Source organism: Chrysemys picta, chromosome 13 (genome assembly GCF_011386835.1).
Source record: "Chrysemys picta bellii isolate R12L10 chromosome 13, ASM1138683v2, whole genome shotgun sequence".
NCBI classification, from domain to species: Eukaryota; Metazoa; Chordata; order Testudines; family Emydidae; genus Chrysemys; species Chrysemys picta.
Window position 1 is genome coordinate 20,998,618 of NC_088803.1, and position 13,939 is coordinate 21,012,556.

The window sequence follows — 13,939 nt, forward strand, 5'->3', positions numbered from 1 at the left end:
ATGATTCTATATTGAGCATTTATAACACTAATAAAATAGGTTACTATTGCACTCATAGAAAGTTTCATTGCTCACTTAACTCTCTTAAGCTCCTTTGAAAATACTAGCAAAATGTTTAAGAGGCATCTGATTCCTTTTGACTGAAGATATTTTCTTTCTCTCTATGTACTCTACCTCCTAACCGACTAAAACCCAAAGTTATTTTTTTAGATGTACTCAGGCAAATGTCTCCTTGGAGTCGATAGGAGTTTTGCCTGTATAAAGATTGAATAAAAATTCATGAGATAGGATCTATCTCAGTTAGAGATGGAACTGAGCTAGGAAAATTGCATCCAGATTTTGAAATCTAAAAAAAATTGGTATGGGTTTCCAGTTTGGGTTTTCAGATCCAGAAGACCCACAGTTTCATAATTCAATGGCTGAAAATTGAAGTTAGGCAAATTCAGACTCAAAATTTGGTGTACATTTTTAACAGTGAGGCTAATTAGCCATTGGAACAATTTACCAAGTGTTGAGATGGATTCTCCATCACTGTCAATTTTTAAATCAAGATGGGATGTTTCTATAAAAGATCTATTTTCATTCAATCAACAGTTTTTTGGAGGAAGTTCCGTTATACAGGTGGACAGACTAGGTGATCCCAATGATCCCTCCTCACCTAGGCATCTACAAAAAAAAAAATACAGGGATTTTCAAAAGTGCCTAATTTGGCTAGTTGTCCAACTCCCATTGGATTTCAGTAGGGGTTAGCCAATTTACTTCCTTGCACTCCTTTGTGAATCCCAACCTCTATTTTTAAAGTTAAGATGTGTAGGACCCAGTTAAAGTCAGATAGACATCTTTCAAGATAACACCTTTATTGTGGTTAGGAATTCACACATTGGCTATGTCTACATTGCAGACCACTTGCAGTGGCATGTAGGGTATGTGTAGCTACACGCCACAGTGAAAAAACAAGGCTGCTTCCACACGGTGGTATGTACACATACCAGTGAAAGGCTCAGTAGCAGTGAAAGACTATGGCAGCAGGGAGGCAGTGGGACACAACCTGGCTAAAAGAAGCCATGCAGATGAGAGAGGCACTGCTTGGGTGAGTAGATGGCCATATAGTGACTCATCATCTACACCGCTATTTATACCCATGCTGGGGGGCAAGCCATATATCTACTCTACACACTGCTGAAAGAAGTGTGCAGTGTCAACATACCTCCAGAGAGAGAGACACCTGCTAAAACCAGAGTGAGGGACTAATTGAAATATTTTGCTTATAATTTTCTTCAGAGATGCTTTTAAGGGAAATGGATTGTTCAACATTATCTATGGGTCTTACCCTCTGTTGCTTTTCTGTTGTTAGCAATAAGAACAAGGTCAAGGAAAGTGTGGGCTCCTTATTGAATGGGGGAGGCAAACTAGTGACAGAGGATGTGGAAAAAGCTAATGTACTCAATGCTTTTTTGTCTCTGTCTTCACGAACAAGGTCAGCTCCCAGACTACTGCACTGGGAAGCACGGTATTGGGAGGAGGTGACCAGCCCACTGTGGACAAAGAAGTGATTCAGGACTATTTAGAAAACTGGACAAACACAAGTCCATGGGGCCGGATGCACTGCATCTGAGGGTGCTAAAGGAGTTGGCTGATGTGACTGCAGAGCCATTGGCCATTATCTCTGAAAACTCATGGTGATTGAGGGAGGACCTGGATGACTGGAAAAAAGTTAATGTAGTGCCCATCTTTAAAAAAGGGAAGGAGGGGGATCCAGGGAACTACAGGCCAGTCAGGCTCACCTCAGTCCCTGGAAAAATCATGGAGCAGGTCCTAAAGGAATCAATTTTGAAATGCTTAGAGGAGAGGAAAATGATCAGAAACAGTCAGCATGGATTCACCAAAGGCAAGTCATGCCTGACTAACCTAACTGCCTTCTATGATGAGATAACTGGCTCTGTGGATGAGGGGAAAGCAGTGGACATATTATTCCTTGACTTTAGCAAAGCTTTTGACACGGTTTCCCACAGTATTCTTGCAAGCAAGTTAAAGAAGTATGGGCTGGATGAACAGACTATAAGGTGGATAGAAAGCTGTCTAGATCATCGGGCTCAACGGGTAGTGATTAATGGCTCCATGTCTAGTTGGCAGCCAGTATAAAGTGGAGTCCCCCAAGGGTCGGTCCTGGGGTCAGTTTTGTTCAATATCTTAATTAATGATCTGGAGGATGGCTCGGATTGCACCCGCAGAAAGTTTGCAGATGACATTAAACTGGGAGGAGTGGTAGATATGCTGGAAGGTAGAGATAGGATACAGAGGGACCTAGACAAATTAGAGGATTGGGCCAAAAGAAATCTGATCAGGTTCAACAAGGACAAGTGCAGAGTCCTGCACTTAGGACGGAAGAATCCCATGCACTGCTATAGACTAGGGACCGAGTGGCTAGGCAGCAGTTCTGCAGAATAGGACCTAGGGGTTACAGTGAATGAGAAGCTGGATATGAGTCAACAGTGTGCCCTTGTTGCCAGAAGGCTAACGGCATTTTGGGCTGTATAAGTGGGAGCATTGCCAGCAGATCGAGGGATGTGATCATTCCCCTCTATTCGGCATTGGTGAGGCCTCATCTGGAGTCCTGTGTCCAGTTTTGGGCCCCACACTACAAGAAGGATGTGGAAAAATTGGAAAGAGTCGAGCAGAGGGCAACAAAAATGATTAGGGGGCTGGAACACAGGACTTATGAGGAGAGGCTGAGGGAACTGGGCTTATTTAGTCTGCAGAGGAGAAGAATGATAGCTGCTTATCATAGAACCATAGAATATCAGGGTTGGAAGGGACCTCAGGAGGTCATCTAGTCCAACCCCCTGCTCAAAGCAGGACCTGAAAGGGGGTTCCAAAGAGGATGGCTCTAGACTGTTCTCAGTGGTACCAGATGACAGAAAAAGGAGTAATGGTCTCAAGTTGCAGTGGGGGAGCTTTAGATTGGATATTAGGAAAGACTTTTTCACTAGAAGGCTAGTGAAGTACTGGAAAGGGTTACCTAGGGACGTGGTGGAATCTCCATTCTTAGAGGTTTTTAAGGTCAGGCTTGACAAAGCCCTGGCTGGGATGATTTAGTTGGGGATTGGTCCTGCTTTGAGCAGGGGGTTGGACTAGATGACCTCCTGAGTTCCCTTACAACCCTGATATTTTATGATTATATGAATCTGTGCTCTCTTACTATGAGCTGAGTATAGCTAATTGTGGTCTTCACTTGCAGCAAAGGGGTATAGCTTTGGGGAAGAGATCTATCCATGTCCATTCTTTAAGGGCTTTTGGGGAATCATCCCCTAGAGCCCTGCACAACTCAGAAGCAGAGGACCAGAGGCAACACTTAACTTGATTGTGCTGTGTGTTTCTAAAGTTTCATCAAACTAATGTGAAATCAGAGACACAGGGCAGAATGGGAAGCCAGGGACTCCTGACTTCTAACCCTGATCATACGGGAACGATGCATGTGGTTCCTACCCACTGACAGTATGTTCTTATCATTTCTCTATCCAGGCATTGTACATATTGTGACAGACCCAGACCAGTGGGGTACAGGAGTCTGGTAGAGGGCAAATATACTGGTCACTGGATGAGTAGTTTTCTGTTCCCTGAGTGACCAGACCTATTGGGATCCAGGAAGTGGGCGGGCGAAGCCCGCCCACTGCTAAAGGATCCCCCCCAGCCTAAGGGGGGGGGGGTCCACAGGACCTGGAGACCAAAAAATTATGGGGGACAACTAATAAAAGAACAGGGACAGGAGTGAGGTCAAAGGGTCAAATGAAGCGAACCAGACGGGGACACCGAGCAGAGAAACCCGGACAGTGCCCACTGCTCCTCGAAGGCGTCAAGGGAGCCAGTGGACGCCGCCCAGAGGAACTCTGCCCGGATACATGAAAGAATGGAGGACCTGAAATACACCCCACAGTCACAGGAAACTCCATCGGCCAACCTCCTCACTCTGGTTTTATAGATGGCCATTTTCGCTAGGGCCAGAAGGAGGTTGACCAGGAGGTCTCGCGACTTTGTGGGGCGATGGATAGGGAGTGCATAAATAAAAAGGTGAGGGGAAAAGTGCAACCAAAACCTTAACAAAATATCCGTGAGGAGCCGGAATAGGGGCTGCAGCCTGGCGCACTCCAGGTAAACATGCGCCAGGGTCTCCCTCACGCCGCAAAAGGGGCAGGTGTCTGGGATAGGGGTAAACCGCGCCAAGTACACGCCCATGCTCACGGCTCCGTGAAGGAGCCGCCAACTGATGTCCCCAGTGGGCTTCGGGATCACAACAGAATAAAGGCTGGCCCACCGGCTGGCTCCTCACCCTCCAGAGGTGGCAGAAGGTCCCGCCACTTCGTATCGGGGCGGGACGCGAGGGTGAGGACATGAAGAACATGGAGCACGAGCATGTATAGATGTTTCCTTGGCGCAGTCCGGAACGGAACAGGCTGTAGATGGTGCAGCCGGCTCATGGCGAATGGACGGGGAGGGGGCTGGTTGGGTCCACGGGGCAGGGGCCCGATTAAAAAGTCTGGAGGGCTCCGAGTGGAGGGTGGGCGTGGCGTGCCCTCTCGCAGGACCCGGTCGAGATAGTCCCGAGCAGCAGGCGGCAAAGCGGCCCTCACCTCTTGAAGTACGCGCCGGGGAGTACGAGGTCTGGAGAGCCCCATGCGCTGAGCGAGCGTCAGGGGATCCAGCCAGTCTCCCCAGTCGTAGTCCAGGAGGTCTCCGACTTTGGTGACTTCTGCTGGCCTCTGGCGCACCATGGGGGACTCCGCCACCTGCACACGAAGCTGGGGGTTGTATAGCAGGTGCTCCGCGAGGAGATCTGCCCCCACGGTGGCCGCCACCGACCTGGTCACTGAAAACAGTTTCCAGGTCCAGAGGAGGTCCTGGTAGAAGACCGGCAGCTCAGAGAGGCCTCACGGAAGACCTCTCGGATGGAGACAAAGGAGCTGCCAGTCATATCGGAGCCCTCAGAAGCGGCGCAGGAAGGCGTGCGCCAATACGCTCCATGCCGGACTACCTGCACCATAAAGGAGCCTCTGCAGGGCCTGGAGGTGGAAAACATGGACCTGAGCGTGCAGACACTTCAGGCCCTGCCCTCCCTCCTCCAGGGTAGATGGAGAACCCCCGCAGAGACCCAGTGCAGTCCTGACCAAAAGAACTCCAGAATCAACGTCCGGAGGGTGGTCAGGAAGCCCGGGGCTGGGACCAGGGTTTTGAGCCGGTACCAGAGCATGGACAAGACTAGTTGATTGAACACCAGTGCTCTCCCTTGAAGGGAGAGACACCGGAGTAGTCCTGTCCATTTCCGGAGCCGCTCCGACAATCTGCCTTCTAAACCTAGCCAGTTCTCTGGCGGAGACGGATGCGTGGCAGAAAGGTAAACGCCGAGATAGAGCAGCGGACCCGTGCTCCACCTGATGGCCTGAAGCACGGGTGGAAGGGAGCTCGCCTGCCACCCGTCCCCTACCACCAGGCCAGAGCTCTTGACCCAGATAACCCGGGCGGAGGAGGCCGCCGAATAGATGGTCTGGCAAGCCTCCACCCGCACCAAGTCACCCGTGTCCTGGACAACGAGGAGCACGTCGTCGGCGTACGCCGACAGGACCAGCTGGAGAACCGGCTCCCGCAGCACCAACCCTGCCAACCTCCTACGGAGGAGACAGAGGAAGGGCTCGATCGCCAGAGCATACAGCTGGCCCGAGAGGGGGCACCCTTGACGTACTCCTCGCCCGAAGCTGACCGGTTTGGTCAGGGTCCAGTTGAGCCTGACCAAACACTCTGTGGAGGCGTACAGCACCTGGAGAAAATCCACAAACTGGGGCCCAAAGCCAAACGCTCGCAGAGTGCCCAGGAGATACCCATGGTCCACCCTGTCGAACGCCTTCTCCTGATCCAGGGACAGGGGGGCGAACGACAGACCATCCCTACACCCAAGTTCCAAGAGGTCCCGGACCAGATACAAGTTGTCGAAGATGGTGCGGCCCGGGACGGTGTAGGTCTGGTCTGGGTGGATCACGTCCACCAACACGGACCCTAGCCGCAGCGAGATGGCCTTCGCTATGATTTTATAGTCCGTGATGAGGAGCGAGATGGGACGCCAATTCCGTAAAGCGCGGAGGTCCCCCTTCTTCGGCAATAAGGTGAGCATGGCTCACCTGCACGAAAGAGGGAGGACCCCGCCCTGCAAGGACTCGGCCCAGACGGTGACAAGGTCCGGGCCGAGGACGTCCCAAAACACGCGGTAGAACTCCACGGTCAGCCCGTCCATGCCCGGAGATTTATTGGTGGGCATGCGGCGGAGGGCTTCCGAGAACTCGGCCAGAGTGAGAGGCAGCTCCAGCCGGTCTCGGTCGCCCGCGCTGACCGTCGGGAGTTCATCCCAGAGCATTCTGCAAGCGTTAGGATCGGTCGGATCCGGGGAGAAAAGGCCTGCGTAGAAGGCCCTGGCCCTCCCGCACATTTCCGCCGGATCCATGAGGGGGGTGCCATCCTCTGGTAGAAGGCAGGTGATGTGCTTCTTAGCCCCCCTCTTTTTCTCCAGGGCGTAGAAGAAGCGGGAACCGCGATCCATCTCACGAAGGAGGCGGATGCGGGATCGAACAAAGGCACCTCGGGCCCGATGGTCCTCGAGGGTCCGCAGCTCTTCCCGCTTCTCCCGGCACACTCCGCAGAGGGATGGATCACTGGGGCTGGCGGCCAGACGCCTCTCCAGCTCTAAGACCTCCCGTTCCAACTGCCCTATGGCCGCATCCCTCCGTCAGCTGGCGCCCCGAGTGTAGTCACGGCAGAAGAGCCGGGCACTCACCTTCCCCAGGTCCCACCACCGTCGCGCCGAGGGAAAGGCATGCCGCTGCCCTCGCCAGGCTAGCCAGAACTCCCGGAAGGACGCCACGAAGCCCACATCCTCCAAAAAGCTATTATTAAAGTGCCAATAGGCCGGCCCCGGCCTCTCCGCGCAGAGAGAGGCTGTCACAGTGGCTAGATGGTGATCTGAAAAAGGGGCCGGACGGACGCTGGAGGAGTGGGCCCGGGAAAGATGGAAGCGTGACATATAGATGCGGTCAAAAGTGAATGTCGAAACGTCATCTGGGTGGTTGTCGCACCAGACGTCCACCAGGGAGTGATGTTCGACGATCTCCCGGAGGACCTCCGCGGCGGCCTGGTGCTGCTCGGTCCCCGAGCGGTCCCGTTCCTCAAGGGTGCCGTTAAAGTCCCCACCCGGAATCAGGCACTCGCGAGGATCTAAGGTGCCGAGGAAGGCGGACGCCTGCTGATAAAAACACAACCTCTCCGGGCCCAATGTCGGGGCGTAAACATTGACGAGATTAACTACAAGCCCCTCCATGCGGACCCGGAGGTGCAGCAGGCGGCCCGGCACAACCTCGGTGACCCCCAGCACCTCGGGCCGTAGGTCGGGGGAGAACAGGGTCGCCACTCCAGCCGTACGAACTGTGAGTTGGCTAAAATAGACCCTGTCCCCCCACTCCAGCAGCCAGCTAGCTTCAGCGACCGGATCCGTATGGGTCTCCTGCAGGAAAATCACAGAGTACCCCCCCTCCCGAAGGAAGGAGAGCACCTGGCTCCTGCGGAGACCCATCCTACAGCCCCGGGTGTTTAATGTTGCGAAGATGATCGGTGCCATGAGGAGGGCTCGGGCGGATCCTCGCTAGCAGAGACACCCACGGCCTCCGTCGGGCCGCGCAACAATCCGTGACCTACCCCATAAGCGATTAAGGAGTCACGGAAGAGGCGGACCCGTTGGTAGGCCGCGGCGGCCTGCCTCCCGGTCCTCTTACCCTCCCCCATGAGGGCCCTCGCGGCCCGGAGGATCTTATGGAAATCCCCCCATCGCTGGAGTGCAAGCTGTACCTTGTTGCGGGAGCCACGGACGTCCTCAAGAAAGTCCCGTAGCTCCTCTCTCAGCGTATGGGGGGGTGGGGTTATTGATATATGGCTATCCCCCAGCGGGGCCCCTGTCAAAGCCCCGTGGCCCACCGAGACGGGCAAGCAGGGGGCAGACCCTCGACGTGGCGTCCGATGGACTGGCGCCACGTGGCCCACCTCAGACCCTGGCTCAATGGGGGGCGGCGGAGGGAAAATAGCAGCCCCTGGTGGGTCGGGACAGGGAAAAACAAAGGCCGCTCCTTGGGGGTCATTCTCTGGGATATGGAAGGAGACGGCCCAAGGGGCGTTAATAGCATCATGGGAAGTGGAGGGGACAGGGACGGGGTCGATGACAGGGGCAGGGTCAGAGTCAGGAATAGGGACAGGGGAAGGGGCGATAGTGGGATAGGGGGCCTCAGCAGCCAGGTCACTGGGTGGGGGGGGTGGCACCCCACAAAGGGGCTCAGGGATTTGCAGGGAGGGAGGTGGGCCCTCGGCGATGCCGGACTCGTGCTCCAAAGCAGATGGTAAGGTCACGGCATCCGTAGGTGGAGAATCAACGATGGGGCCCCCACCCGGAAAGGAGGTCGGCTGTCCCTCAGCCATGAGGGAGTCTCCTGGCGACTCGGGTCCCGGTTGCGTGGCACTGGCCGTCGCCTCAAGAGGTTCGGCGGCCGCTAGCGGGGTGCCATCTGCAGCTGGGATGGTGGAAGAATCCAGGAGCTCCTCGGAGGCGGGAGTGGAAGCAGTGGGTAAGGGGATGGAATACAGGGAAAGGGGGGCCGAGGCGAGGTCGCTCAGATCGAGGCCCGCTGGCAGAGGGTCGTCCTCCCCCTGGGTAACCGGGGTCAGACCCAGGGCCTCGATCTCCTCATAAATGGAAGGGAGATCACCTTCCACCACCCCAGGGCACTCCCCTCCTGCACCCGAAGCGACGTTCGAGGGTCCCTGATGTCCCTCCGTGCCGGGCCAAAGGGCAGTCCCTCCGGACGTGTCCTATTGCCCGGCAGAGGTAGCACCGGGTCTCCCCCATTGAATAATGTACCTGGTAGCGGGTCCCCTGGTAGGGGACCAAGAAGGACCCCTCGAGTGCCTCACCGTCACGTGCCGCCGGCGGCAGTTGTAACTGTACCTGCCGGCGGAACGAGAGGACGTGATGGAGGGCGGGGTCTTTGCAGCCCAATGGGAGAGGGCTGACCACAGAGATCGGCCTCCCCAGGGTAGAGAGGGCTGGTAACAGGGCGGCATTTGGAAGGAAGGGAGGGACAGAAGTCAGGACCAGTCGGGCACCCAGGTCTTCTAGTGGCTCCAGGGGGACGTACACACCCCCCACCGCCAGGCCCTTCTCCACTGCCTCCTGGGTGGCGGCCTCCGATGCTAGGAAGAAGACGACCTTTCCGTACATCTTGGAGGCCGCCACAATGGCCGTGGGCCCCACCACCCTCGCCAACGCCCGCACGTAGGTCTCCACGTGGGGCAAGGTGGGTACCAGGAGGCAACGGACGCCATGCTTCCTGGTCAAGGTGGGGAAGGGGCCCCGGCCGCTATAGATGGTAGCAGAGGTGGTGGATGGGGGAGATGACATAGCGGCAGGCGGGGGGGTTGACGCCACCTGGGCCTATGCCCTGGGAGCTGGGGGTGGGACACCCATAGAGCTGGTGGAGGGAACAGCAGGGAGGGACGCCGCGGCCTGTTGCGGGGCCGCGGCAGTGGGGGCACCCCCTGCCGTGGAGGGCCTGGCTTTTTTAGCGGGTCCCTTTACCCTTCTTCGTGCCCTGGCCCTTCCTGCTGGCTGGGGGGACTCCCCCAGAGTCAGAGGGGGCGAGGGACGTGGCAGCAGCGGAGGTCACCTCGTTACCCACCGCTGCCGGTGCTCCAGCAGGGGTGGTAGTAGGTGGCTCGGCAGAGGCGGTTGAGGTAGAGGCTAGGGGGGAAGATGGTGGGGCGGTTGGAGGGGGGGTAGCAGGGCTTGCCCGAGGGGTCTCACTCTCCTCGTCCCCTGCCATAATGAGGACGGAGGGAGAGCAAACACTGGAGGGGGGTTAGGGAAAGGGGAAGCAGGTCGACCACTCCTCCCCGCTAGGCTGTAGGCAGGGGAGGAGGGCGCCAAAAAAGGGGGGGTGGATGGGGGGCTATCAAGGGATAGGGGTCAGTCACCGACTCTGGGAAGGTTTCCGGCTCCTCTTGTTGCACCAAGGAAGGGAGGATAACAGCATTGGGGGGGTGCATTGAAAAAAATCAAACTAAAATGGGGAGGAGCACAAGCGCATAGGAGGGGACATGGGCGCACGAGGGGAGGGGCTAATCAGGGCAAGGGGACCGCAGGGGGAAGGGAGCAACCAGGTGGGAAATGGGGCAGAGAAACCACGGGGCTAGCTTCGGAGGCTGGGGCGGGGTCAAACAAAGGCTGCAGAGGGAAAGGGCGGGACAGACAAACAAACTGGAGCTAGTGAGGGGCTGGGGCAAGGGGAAGGGGCAAAAGGCAGCAAGGGGCAAATGGGTAGGCAGCAGGGGCAAAGCTGGGGGCTTGTTGCAGGGGGGGGAAGGGTCAGTCCAAAATGGGGGGGCACGTGCACCCACGTGCGCTTGCAACAAAAAAAGAAAGTCCTTGCAAGCTGGCTGCTGCGTCAGGCCCAATGGTGGCAACAGGGTGTAGCAAGCCTTGGGGTGCAGCTGAAATCCCAGAGGCAGGAGCTGAAGGTAGATGATAAGTAGCCAGTGGGGGTGGTGGAGGGGCCAACGATGATGGTGGTGGGGGGGAGGGACACGGATGGACCAGGGGGCAGGTGCCAAGCCACACCCCCTGTGTCCCCACAAACACAGTCTAGACCCCCACCACAAGAGCACAGTTCAAAAGTTACTCAGTCCGGGAGGGCCCCCTTCACAGTGGTCTGTAAAATTCCTACGCGCTCCCCCACTGGCGGATGGTCCTCTTCTTCTGCTGGAGCCCTGCTCCTCAGGGCTCCAGCAGCTCCCCAGCAGCAAACACAGCAGCTCCAGGCAGCAGTCTGGTGGTCAGCAGGAAGGACCCTTCTCAGGTGGAGGTGGAGGTGGTGGTATCCCCAGCAGCATGAGCAATGGTTGGGGTCTCTCCCTCCCCTCCTCTGGGGAGTGGGCCAGCAGGCCCCCCCAGGGGCTGTAGCTGGAGCAGCAGCACCTAAGGGTGTGGGTGGGTCTAGCAGCCTGTCACCCAGCAAGCAGGTAGCAGAGAAAGAGGAGGAGCAGCTCCTTCCCTCCAGACCAGAGAGCTACAGGAGAGTGATCTATGATTCCTAGGTTAGACAGGGTTTCTGTTCCCTGAGTGACCAGAGCAGGGGCTGTACTAGAATAATCAGGAACCTGCTAGAACCAGTTAAGGCAGGCAGGCTAATTAGGACACCTGGAGCCAATTAAGAAGAAGCTGCTAGAATCAATTAAGGCAGGCTAATCAGGGCACCTGGGTTTTAAAAGGAGCTCACTTCAGTTTGTGGTGCGAGTGTGAGGAGCTGGGAGCAAGAGGCGCAAGGAGCTGAGTGAGAGGGTGTGCTGCTGGAGGACTGAGGAGCACAAGCATTATCAGACACCAGGAGGAAGGTCCTGCGGTGAGAATAAGGAAGGTGTTTGGAGGAGGCCATGGGGAAGTTGTAGCTGTCATGCAGCTGTTACAGGAGGCACTATAGACAGCTGCAGTCCACAGGGCCCTGGGCTGGAACCCGGAGTAGAAGGCAGGACTGGGTTTCCCCCATACCTCCCAATTGACCTGGACTGTGGGTTCTTCCAGAGAGGAAGGTCTCTGGGCTGTTCCCCAACCCACATGGTGAATCTCTGAGGCAAGAAAATCCGAAAATAAGCACAGGACCCACCAAGATAGAGGAGGAACTTTGTCACACTGGGTGCAGAAGTGGGATCTTGGGGTGCACAGCACGGCAGAAGAAGGAGGGTGATTTAAAAAAAAAAACAAAAAAACAAAAAAAGGGAGAGGGTTTATTTTTTTTTCACCACAATGGATGACGTAGTGCGGGCACTGATAGAAGCTACGGTGGCCCTGCAGGAGGCTACCCATGTCCAGGGAGCCGCCCAACAGGAGGCAGTGCAGCTGCAGCAAGAGACTAATCGCCTGCTGATGGACCAGGCTGCTCAAGACCGAGCTATGTTGCGGGAACTGGTAAACCAGGTAAAGTCCCTTACAGAGCTGAATCGTGGCCATGATGGGACGCGGCTCATATGGGCCAGCCATTGGCTGCAGAAAATGACACGAGAGGATGATGTAGAGGCCTTTAAGAAGACAGCCCTACAGGAGGCCTGGCCTTGAGATCAGTGGTCTGGCATCCTTGCCCCATTCCTGTGTGGGGAGGCCCAGAAGGCCTACCATGATCTGCCTGAAGAGGCTGTGGCAGACTACTCCCAGCTGAAAGCAGAGATCCTGGCCAGATCTGGGGTAATGACAGCAGTGCGGGCCCAGCAGTATCACGGTTGGAGGTACCAGGAAGACAAAACCCCGCGGTCCCAATTGTATGACCTCATCCATCTCGCACGAAAGTGGTTGCAAACAGAGTCCCGGAGTCCGGAAGAGATACTAGTGGTTCTGGTCATCGACCGATACATGAGGGGACTACCAACAGACCTTCTTGCCTGGGTAAGCCAGAACAAACCCTCCACCTATGACGAGGTTGTTGCCCTGGTAGAGAGGTGAAGGACAGCGAGGGAGCTGACCCGACCAGTTAAGGAAGAGGCACCCCGGGTTAAACTAGCAGCACCAAGCCCTAAAGTTCGAGTGACTGGGCCACCAGAAGGGCCCAGGTGGAAAAAGAGAGAGGCTGAAGGCCCATCAGAGACCACAAAGAGTCAGAGCACTGAGGGAGAAGAGGATTGTGATGTTAGACTGCCCAAACCAAGAGACCGGGGAATGCCTAGGGCTCCATACAGATGTTATGCCTGCGGGGAGTGGGGACACATAGCTGCACAGTGTCTCAATGCTGAGGAGCCTATGCAGTGTAAGCTGGGGAACTGGGCAGATCCATGCTCCCTAATCCACCTTGTGAGGGTCTCACTAACCCCACATATGCATATCAAACAAGTGAAACTAAATGGGGTAGGGACCACGACACTTGTTGATTCGGGGAGTGCTATCACGCTTATCTCAGGGAAGCTTGTGAAGCGTAGTCAGCTGCTGCAGGCTAAACGTACAGGGATAACATGTTAAACGTACAGGGATAACATGTGTCCATGGGACAGTTAGTTACTACCCCACCATTCCAGTAAAAATCGAGATCCAAGGGAACACTACTGAGGTAGCAGCAGGTGTAGTCCCTAAACTCCCATACCCGGTGCTCATAGGGAGGGACTTCCCAGGGTTTCGAAACTTACTCCCAGTAGGGGGACTGGAGAAAGATGGGGACCCTAAAATTGGTGAGGCATCCACAGCAGACTGTCAACCCCCAATCTTATCTGAAATATCCCCAGATTTGTTCCCCACTCCCAGACAGGGTAAAAAGACAAAAAAGGAAAGAAGGGCAGCTAAAGCCTTGGGAACCCGAATACTGACCCAAAGCCAGAGGATCACTCTTGTAGGTAAGTGGACCCGCGCAGCTGAAAAGGAGGCCATGCAAGAGGGAGAAGCACCTGAGTCTGACCCCCACCCTAATGCTTCTGAACCAGTAGAGGCAACAGAGACTGGGCCCCTAGATCTTGGGCAGATTAGCCCTGGGAGAGGAAATTTTGGACGGGACCAGGCAGAAGACCCAAGGTATGACAACATTAGGAAGGAGGTGACTGAAATAGATGGGGTCCCCGTGGAAGGGAAATCCCAGGGACCAGGACCCTAGTTCATAATGAAGAAGGATCTCTTATATCGGGTTGTACCAGTACAGGGGCAGAAGGTACAGCAGATCCTAGTACTTCAAAAACACCAGAATGCTGTATTAAGTCTTGCTCATGGTCATCTTTTTGGGGGGCATTTGGGGGTAGAGAAGACCCTGGCACGAGTCCTACGACAGTTCTTCTGGCCCGGAGTACATGAAGTGCGGAGGTACTGTGCCTCCTGCCCGGAGTGTCAGCTGCACAG